Source organism: Salmo trutta, unplaced genomic scaffold (assembly GCF_901001165.1).
Source record: "Salmo trutta unplaced genomic scaffold, fSalTru1.1, whole genome shotgun sequence".
In the NCBI taxonomy this organism is placed as follows: domain Eukaryota; kingdom Metazoa; phylum Chordata; class Actinopteri; order Salmoniformes; family Salmonidae; genus Salmo; species Salmo trutta.
Window position 1 is genome coordinate 15,490,986 of NW_021822911.1, and position 11,008 is coordinate 15,501,993.

An 11,008-nucleotide genomic window follows, 5' to 3' on the forward strand; every position below is an offset into this window, starting at 1 on the left:
AGTGAGGGGTGTGTCATAATGATAATGGGTAGTGAGGGGTGTGTCATAATGATAATGGGTAGTGAGGGGTGATGTCATAATGATAATGGGTAGTGAGGGGTGTGTCATAATGATAATGGGTAGTGAGGGGTGTGTCATAATGATAATGGGTAGTGAGGGGTGTGTCATAATGATAATGGGTAGTGAGGGGTGTGTCATAATGATAATGGGTAGTGAGGGGTGTGTCATAATGATAATGGGTAGTGAGGGGTGTGTCATAATGATAATGGGTAGTGAGGGGTGTGTCATAATGATAATGGGTAGTGAGGGGTGTGTCATAATGATAATGGGTAGTGAGGGGGTGTGTCATAATGATAATGGGTAGTGAGGGGTGTGTCATAATGATAATGGGTAGTGAGGGGTGATGTCATAATGATAATGGGTAGTGAGGGTGTGTCATAATGATAATGGGTAGTGAGGGGGGTGTCATAATGATAATGGGTAGTGAGGGGTGTGTCATACTGATAATGGGTAGTGAGGGGTGTGTCATAATGATAATGGGTAGTGAGGGTGTGTCATAATGATAATGGGTAGTGAGGGGTGTGTCATAATGATAATGGGTAGTGCTGGGTGATGTCATAATGATAATGGGTAGTGAGGGTGTGTCATAATGATAATTGGGGTAGTGAGGGTGTGTCATAATGATAATTGGTAGTGAGGGGTGGTGTCATAATGATAATGGGTAGTGATGGGTGTGTCATAATGTATATGGGTAGTGGAGGGGTGTGTCATAATGATAATGGGTAGTGATGGGTGTGTCATAATGATAATGGGTAGTGAGGGGTGATGTCATAATGATAATGGGTAGTGAGGGGTGTGTCATAATGATAATGGGTAGTGATGGGTGATGTCATAATGATAATGGGTAGTGAGGGGTGTGTCATAATGATAATGGGTAGTGAGGGGTGTGTCATAATGATATTGGGTAGTGAGGGGTGTGTCATAATGATAATGGGTAGTGAGGGGTGTGTCATAAGGATAATGGGGTAGTGAGGGGTGTGTCATATGATATGTATGAGGGGGGTTAGTTGAGGGGTGTGTCATAATGATAATGGGTAGTGAGGGGTGTGTCATAATGATAATGGGTATGGAGGGGTGTGTCATAATGATAATGGGTAGTGAGGGGTGTGTCATAATGATAATGGGTAGGTGAGGGGTTGTGTCATAATGATACATGGGTAGTGATGGGTGTGTCAAATGATAATGGGTAAGTGAGGGGTGATGTCATAATGATAATGGGTAGTGGAGGGGTGTGTCATAATGATAATGGGTGAGTGAGGGGTGTGTCATAATGATAATGGGTATGAGGGGTGTGTTCATAATGATAAATGGGTAGTGAGGGGTGTGTCCATAATGATATGGTATGTGATGGGTGTGTCCATAAATGATAATGGGTAGTGAGGGGTTGTGTCATAATGATAATGGGTAGTGAGGGGTGTGTCATAATGATAATGGGTAGATAGGGTGTGTCATAATGATAATGGGTAGTGAGGGGTGTGTCATAATGATAATGGGTAGTGAGGGGTGTGTCATAATGATAATGGGTAGTGAGGGTGTGTCATAATGATAATGGGTATGGGTAGTGAGGGGGGTGTCATAATGATAATGGTATGAGGGTGTGTGTCATAATGATAATGGGTAGTGAGGGGTGTGTCATAATGATAATGGGTAGTGAGGGTGTGTCATAATGATAATGGGTATGAGGGTGATGTCATAATGATAATGGGTAGTAGGGGTGTGTCATAATGATAATGGGTAGTGAGGGGTGTGTCATAATGATAATGGGTAGTGAGGGTGATGTCATAATGATAATGGGTAGTGAGGGGTGTGTCATAATGATAATGGGTAGTGATGGGTGATGTCATAGTGATAATGGGTAGTGAGGGGTGTGTCATAATGATAATGGGTAGTGACGGGGGGTGTCAGATGATAGGGGTAGGAGGGTGTGTCCATGATGATATGGGTAGTGAGGGGTGTGTCATAAATGATACTGGGTAGTGATGGTGATGTCATAGTGATAATGGGTAGTGAGGGGTGATGTCATACTTATAATGGGTAGTGAGGGGTGTGTCATAATGATATGGGTCAGTGGAGGGGTGTGTCATAAATGATATGGGTGTAGTGAGGGGTGGTGTCATAATGATCCGGGGTAGTGCGGGGGTGTGGTCATACTGCTATGGAGTAGTGAGGGGTGTGTCATAAGTGATACTGGGTAGTGAGGGGTGTGTCATAATGATACTGGGGAGTGAGGGGTGATGTACATAACTGATAATGGGTCGTGAGGGGTGTGTCATAATGATAATGGGTAGTGAGGGGTGTGTCATAATGATAATGGGTAGTGAGGGGTGATGTCATAATGATAATGGGTAGTGAGGGGTGATGTCATAATGATAATGGGTAGTGAGGGGGTGTGTCTAATGATAATGGGTAGTGAGGGGTGATGTCATAATGATACTGGGTAGATGAGGTGTGTGTCCATAATGATATGGGTAGTGCGGGGTGTGTCCTAATGATAATGGGTAGTTGATGAGGATGATTTCATAATGGATAATGGGTAGTGAGGGTGATGTCAGTGTGTGTCATAATGATAATGGGTAGTGAGGGGTGTGTCATAATGATAATGGGTAGTGAGGTGTGTGTCATAATGATAATGGGTAGTGAGGGGTGTGTCATAATGATAATGGGTAGTGAGGGGTGTGTCATAATGATAATGGGTAGTGAGGGGTGTGTCATAATGATAATGGGTAGTGAGGGGTGTGTCATAATGATAATGGGTAGTGGAGGGGTGTGTCATAATGATAATGGGTAGTGAGGGGTGTGTCATAATGATAATGGGTAGTGAGGGGTGTGTCATAATGATAATGGGTAGTGAGGGTGTGTCATAATGATAATGGTGGGGGTGTGTCATAATGAAATGGGTAGTGAGGGGTGTGTCATAATGATAATGGGTAGTGAGGGGTGTGTCATAATGATAATGGGTAGTGAGGGGTGTGTCATAATGATAATGGGTAGTGAGGGGTGTGTCATAATGATAATGGTAGTGAGGGGTGATGTCATAATGATAATGGGTAGTGAGGGGGTGTCATATGATATGGGTGAGTGAGGGGTGTGTCATAATGATAATGGGTAGTGAGGGGTGATGTCATAATGATAATGGGTAGTGAGGGGTGTGTCCTAATGATAATGGGTAGTGAGGGGTGTGTCATAATGATAATGGGTAGTGAGGGGTGTGTCATAATGATAATGGGTAGTGAGGGGTGTGTCATAATGATAATGGGTTAGTGAGGGGTGTGTCATAATGATAATGGGTAGTGAGGGGTGTGTCATAATGATAATGGGTAGTGAGGGGTGTGTCATAATGATAATGGGTAGTGAGGGGTGTGTCATAAGGATAATGGGTAGTGAGGGGTGGTGTCATAATGATAATGGGTAGTGAGGGGTGTGTCATAATGATAATGGGTAGTGAGGGGTGTGTCATAATGATAATGGGTAGTGAGGGGTGTGTCATAATGATAATGGGTAGTGAGGGGTGTGTCATAATGATAATTGGTAGTGAGGGGTGTGTCATAATGATAATGGGTAGTGAGGGGTGTGTCATAATGATAATGGGTAGTGAGGGTGTGTCATAATGATAATGGGTAGTGAGGGGTGATGTTCATAATGATAATGGGTAGTGAGGGGTGGGTGTCATAATGATAATGGGTAGTAGAGGGGTGTGTCATAATGATATGGGTAGTAGGGGTGGTCATAATGTCATGGGTAGTGCCGGGGTGTGTCATAATGATAATGGGTAGTGTAGGGGTGTGTCATAATGATAATGGTAGTGAGGGGTGTGTCATAATGATAATGGGTAGTGAGGGGGTGTGTCATAATGATAATGGGTAGTGGAGGGGGTGTGTCATAATGATAATGGGTAGTGAGGGGTGTGTCATAATGATAATGGGTAGTGAGGGGTGTGTCATAATGATAATGGGTAGTGAGGGGTGTGTCATAATGATAATGGGTAGTGAGGGGTGTGTCATAATGATAATGGGTAGTGGTGGGGTGTGTCATAATGATAATGGTATTGAGGGGTGTGTCATAATGATAATGGGTATGAGGTGGTGTCCATAATGATAATGGGAGTGAGGGGGTGTGTCATAATGATAATGGGTAGTGAGGGGTGTGTCATAATGATATGGGTAGTGAGGGTGTGTCATATGATAAGGGTAGTGAGGGTGATGTCATAATGATAATTGGGTAGTGAGGGGTGTGTCATAATGATAATGGGTAGTGAGGGGTGATGTCATAATGATATGGGTAGTGAGGGGTGTGTCATAATGATAATGGGTATGAGGGGTGTGTCATAATGATAATGGGTAGTGAGGGGTGTGTCATAATGATAATGGGTAGTGAGAGGTGTGTCATAATGATAATGGGTATTGAGGGGTGTGGTCATAATGATAAATGGGTAGTGAGGGGTGTGTCATAATGATAATGGTATTGAGGGGTGTGTCATAATGATAATGGGTAGTGAGGGGTGTGTCATAATGATAATGGGTAGTGAGGGGTGTGTCATATGATAATGGGTAGTGAGGGGTGTGTCATAATGATAATGGGTATGAGGGGTGTGTCATAATGAATAATGGGTAGTGAGGGGTGTGTCATAATGATAATGGGTAAGTGAGGGGTGATGTCATAATGATAATGGGTATGGAGGGGTGTGTCATAATGGTAATCATAATGATAATGGTAGTGAGGGTGTGTCATAATGATAATGGGTAGTGAGGGGTGTGTCATAATGATAATGGGTAGTGGAGGGGTGTGTCATAATGATAATGGGTAGTGAGGGGGTGTGTCATAATGATCAATGGGTAGTGAGGAGGGGTGTCATAATGATAATGGGTAGTGAGGGTGTGTCATAATGATAATGGGTAGTGAGGGGTGTGTCATAATGATAATGGGTAGTGAGGGGTGTGTCATAATGATAATGGGTAGTGAGGGGTGTGTCATAATGATAATGGGTAGTGAGGGGTGTGTCATAATGATAATGGGTAGTGAGGGGTGTGTCCATAATGATAATGGGTAGTGAGGGGTGATGTCATAATGATAATGGGTAGTGAGGGGTGTGTCATAAGGATAATGGGTAGTGAGGGGTGATGTCATAATATAATGGTAGTGAGGGGTGTGTCATATGATAATGGTAGTGAGGGTGTGTCATAATGATAATGGGTAGTGAGGGGTGTGTCATAATGATAATGGTAGTGAGGGGTGTGTCATAATGATAATGGGTAGTGAGGGGTGTGTCATAATGATAATGGTAGTGAGGGGTGTGTCATAATGATAATGGGTAGTGAGGGGTGTGTCATAATGATAATGGGTAGTGAGGGGTGTGTCATAATGATAATGGGTAGTGAGGGGTGTGTCATAATGATAATGGGTAGTGAGGGGTGTGTCATAATGATAATGGGTAGTGAGGGGTGTGTCATAATGATAATGGGTAGTGAGGGGTGTGTCATAATGATATGGGTAGTGAGGGGTGTGTCATAATGATAATGGGTAGTGAGGGGTGATGTCATAATGATAATGGGTAGTGAGGGGTGTGTCATAATGATAATGGGTAGTGAGGGGTGTGTCATAATGATAATGGGTAGTGAGGGGTGTGTCATAATGATAATGGGTAGTGAGGGGTGTGTCATAATGATAATGGGTAGTGAGGGGTTGTTCATAATGATAATGGGTAGTGAGGGGTGTGTCATAATGATAATGGGTAGTGAGGGGTGTGTCATAATGATAATGGGTAGTGAGGGGTGTGTCATAATGATAATGGGTAGTGAGGGGTGTGTCATAATGATAATGGGTAGTGAGGGGTGTGTCATAATGATAATGGGTTAGTGATAATGGGTAGTGAGGGGTTGTCATAATGATAATGGGTAGTGAGGGGTGTGTCATTAATGATAATGGGTAGTGAGGGGTGTGTCATAATGATAATGGGTAGTGAGGGGTGATGTCATAATGATATTGGGTAGTGAGGGGTGTGTCATAATGATAATGGGTAGTGAGGGGTGATGTCATAATGATAATGGGGTAGTGAGGGGTGTGTCATAATGATAATGGGTAGTGAGGGGTGTGTCATAATGATAATGGGTAGTGAGGGGTGTGTCAATAATGATAATGGGTAGTGAGGGGTGTTGTCATAATGATAATGGGTAGTGAGGAGGTGTGTCATAATGATAATGGGTAGTGAGGGGTGTGTCATAATGATAATGGGTAGTGAGGGGTGTGTCATAATGATAATGGGTAGTGAGGGGTGTGTCATAATGATAATGGGTAGTGAGGGGTGTGTCATAATGATAATGGGTAGTGAGGGGTGTGTCATAATGATAATGGGTAGTGAGGGGTGATGTCATAATGATAATGGGTAGTGAGGGGGTGTCATAATGAAATGGGTAGTGAGGGTGTGTCATAATGATAATGGGTAGTGAGGGGTGATGTCATAATGATAATGGGTAGTGAGGGGTGTGTCATAATGATAATGGGTAGTGAGGGGTGTGTCATAATGATAATGGGTAGTGAGGGGTGGTGTCATAATGATAATGGGTAGTGAGGGGTGTGTCATAATGATAATGGGTAGTGAGGGGTGTTGTCATAATGATAATGGGTAGTGAGGGGTGTGTCATAATGATAATGGGTAGTGAGGGGTGTGTCATAATGATAATGGGTAGTGAGGGGTGTGTCATAATGATAATGGGTAGTGAGGGGTGTGTCATAATGATAATGGGTAGTGAGGGGGTGTGTCATAATGATAATGGGTAGTGAGGGGTGTGTCATAATGATAATGGGTAGTGAGGGGCTGTGTCATAATGATAATGGGTAGTGAGGGGTGTGTCATAATGATAATGGGTAGTGAGGGGTGTGTGTCATAATGATAATGGGTAGTGAGGGGTGTGTCATAATGATAATGGGTAGTGAGGGGTGTGTCATAATGATAATGGGTAGTGAGGGGTGATGTCATAATGATAATGGGTAGTGAGGGGTGTGTCATAATGATAATGGGTAGTGGGGGTGTGTCATAATGATAATGGGTAGTGAGGGGTGTGTCATAATGATAATGGGTAGTGAGGGGTGATGTCATAATGATAATGGGTAGTGAGGGGTGTGTCATAATGATAATGGGTAGTGAGGGGTGTGTCATAATGATAATGGGTAGATAGGGGTGTGTCATAATGATAATGGGTAGTAACGGGTGTGTCATAATGATAATGGGTAGTGAGGGGTGTGTCATAATGATAATGGGTAGTGAGGGGTGTGTCATAATGATAATGGGTAGTGAGGGGTGTGTCATAATGATAATGGGTATTGAGGGGTGTGTCATAATGATAATGGGTAGTGAGGGGTGTGTCATAATGATAATGGGTAGTGAGGGGTGTGTCATAATGATAATGGGTAGTGAGGGGTGTGTCATAATGATAATGGGTAGTGAGGGGTGTGTCATAATGATAAGGGTAGTGAGGGGTGTGTCATAATGAAATGGGTAGTGAAGGGTGTGTCATAATGATAATGGGTAGTGAGGGGTGTGTCATAATGATAATGGGTAGTGAGGGGGTGTGTCATAATGATAATGGGTAGTGAGGGGTGATGTCATAATGATAATGGGTAGTGAGGGGGGTGTCATAATGATAATGGGTAGTGAGGGTGTGTCATAATGATAATGGGTAGTGAGGGGTGTGTCATAATGATAATGGGTAGTGAGGGGTGTGTCATAATGATAATGGGTAGTGAGGGGTGTGTCATAATGATAATGGGTGAGGGGTGTGTCATAATGATATGGGTAGTGAGGGGTGTGTCATAATGATAATGGGTAGTGAGGGGTGATGTCATAATGATAATGGGTAGTGAGGGGTGTGTCATAATGATAATGGGTAGTGAGGGGTGTGTCATAATGATAATGGGTAGTGAGGGTGTGTCATAATGATAATGGGTAGTGAGGGGTGTGTCATAATGATAATGGGTAGTGAGGGGTGTGTCATAATGATAATGGGTAGTGAGGGGTGATGTCATAATGATAATGGGTAGTGAGGGGTGTGTCATAATGATAATGGGTAGTGAGGGGTGTGTCATAATGATAATGGGTAGTGAGGGGTGATGTCATAATGATAATGGGTAGTGAGGGGGGTGTCATAATGATAATGGGTAGTGAGGGGTGATGTCATAATGATAATGGGTAGTGAGGGGTGTGTCATAATGATAATGGATAGTGAGGGGTATGTCATAATGATAATGGGTAGTGAGGGGTGTGTCATAATGATAATGGGTAGTGAGGGGTGTGTCATAATGATAATGGGTAGTGAGGGGTGTGTCATAATGATAATGGGTATTTACCAACGTTTCAGCATCACTGTGCCTTCCTCAGGGTGATGTCATGAATACTGGAACCAGGTTATGTAGACAAACAGTGCAATTAGTGCAACCAATGACAATAGTGAGGGGTGTGTCATAATGATTAAGTTAATTCAAATTAATTAGTGAAACTAGTTTATGGCATATTAAATATATTAGGCTATTGTTATCATATAGAAACATCATGGAATATTGTACATCATATTAAATATATTACTCTATTGTTATCATATAGAAACATCATGGAATATTGTACATCATATTAGCATCAACATACATTATTGTTTCATTCAATTTCACATAATAAGGATATTTAATATTTTCAAGTTCAGAAGTCAGAACCCATCTTGATAGATGTGGAGAGTCAACACCTTTAGTTGCTCCACCTTTTTGGTTTGCTTCCTGTCTTTAAGTTTGGTGTGGGTTTTTCTTTTGTTTTCCTCTTCTTGGGCAGATTTAGTGGGTCTCATGGTGGGTGTCTTTTATGTCCCAGTTGTTGTTACTAGTCAACTTGCAGTGGACACCCCCATAGTGTCTTTCAGAGCCCCTCCTAAAAAACAAGCTTATATTTTGGGTTGGATGTTGCATCCTATTGTTAATATTTTAATCAATGGCATTTCATTACAATGTTCATTAGTCTTTACGTTGTTAGTCTTCTGTTTGTTGTGTACTAAATATTTGTTTATTTTTACGTTGTTAATTTACTTTGTTGTTATTCTTCTGTTTTTTATCCTCTTATGTTTGTGTACTAAATATTTCTCTTTTTTTCTTCGTTTTTTCCTGTGAAGCCATTGTGTTGCATCCATTTCTGACATGTGCTGTATAAATAAAGCTTGATTTGATTTGAACATATTGCAAAACAAATTAACCCAATGACTGACCAATCAACAGACTCTTGGTCCATCTTAGTATGAAAACAGTATCAATTCCACTTTTCCAGCCTGCTGAAGGCGTGGTGGAGTGGTAAACACCACCCCCGGCTCTACCAGGGGCTAACTGTGCTAACTGTGCTAGCTGTTTTAGCTGTGCTAACTATGTTAGCTGTGTTAGCTGTGCTAGCTGTTTTAGCTGTGCTAACTGTGCTAACTGTGTTAGCTGTGCTAGCTGCGCTAGCTGCGTTAGCTGTGCTAGCTGTGCTAGCTGTGCTAGCTGTGTTAGCTGTGCTAACTATGTTAGCTGTGTTAGCTGTGTTAGCTGTGTAAGCCGTTTTAGCTGTGCTAACTGTGTTAGCTGTGTTAGCTGTGCTAACTGTGTTAGCTGTGTTAGCTGTGCTAATCCAAGTTTATGGTTTTAAAAAAGGGCAAAATTAAAGACAGATCGTAACTGTAGGTGCTGAACTCTCTGTGTCGTTTTAAAACAATAGTCGTTTTGTCGTCCCTAAAACGTCTGAAACATATATTTTGCTTTGACCGTGCTGCAGGTCACCTAACTGTTTGGTTACATGCAATACGCTTTGTGTGGACTTCACCGGACAGCGGTTGCTCTCTGGTTTTGAGATGAAAACAAATGTCTAGTTTAATTTATTCTGCCGCTGTGTCTAGTAGTAGTACCATCAACAGACAGCAGGGGGCAGTAGAACCTGTCTTCACAGTGGAAAGGCAGACACAGTGGATTCATTTGTCTTTAATAAGATCAAACTGAACTAACTGCTATCTTGAAATGTTGAAAAAGTGTTTTTAAATAGGCATCCTATCATTTGAAAATTAGTTAAAAGGCTAAGTGATTCTCCTCCTGAGAAGAAGCTGACAGCCTTCAAACAGTGCAAAAAAAGTGGTCCCAAACAATATGTCAAAATGAATAAAAAAAGGATACAGCTGTCTTTAATAAGATCAAAATGAACTAACTACTATCTTGAAATGTTGAAAAAGTGTTTTTAAATAGGCATCCTATCATTTGAAAATTAGTTGAAAGGCTAAGTGATTCTCCTCCTGACAAGAAGTTGACAGCCTTCAAACATAGTGCAAAAAAAGTGGTCCCAAACAATATGTCAAAATGAATAAAAAAATGATACAGCTGTCTTTAATAAGATCAAACTGAACTAACTGCTATCTTGAAATGTTTATAAAGTGTTTTTAAATAGCTCAGTCTTATCACTCAATATGAGTCAAAATCTGTCACTTCCAGGAGTGCTCATTTTGTCAAAAATGCAAAAATGAAAAAATTAACAACTCACAGCTGTGTTAATAGACCCAACTCAAACATCTGCTATCTTGAAATCTCCAAAAAATAAATAGGCTTTAACGAAACACGGCTTGTAACAAAAAATACAAAATTAGCAGTAAACAGTAGCCTACCAAGAAAGTCATTGGTCACTATCTTCCTTCGGTGTCTGAGTTGAATAGCGACAGAATTGCTTCATCCGATATTGGATCGTTTTCATTGTCGCTCTCGTCATTTTCATCCGGAGGCAAATCAACCTTTCGAAACCCGTTGATGATAGTGGATTTTTTTTTGCTCCACGCTGTCTGGACCCACGCCGGCCATAAAAAAAGTTATTTGACCTTAAAACCCTTTCACGCGTGAGTTCCTAATATCTCTATCGGTCGCCCCAGCGTGAGTTCCTAATATCTCTATCGGTCGCCCCAGCGTG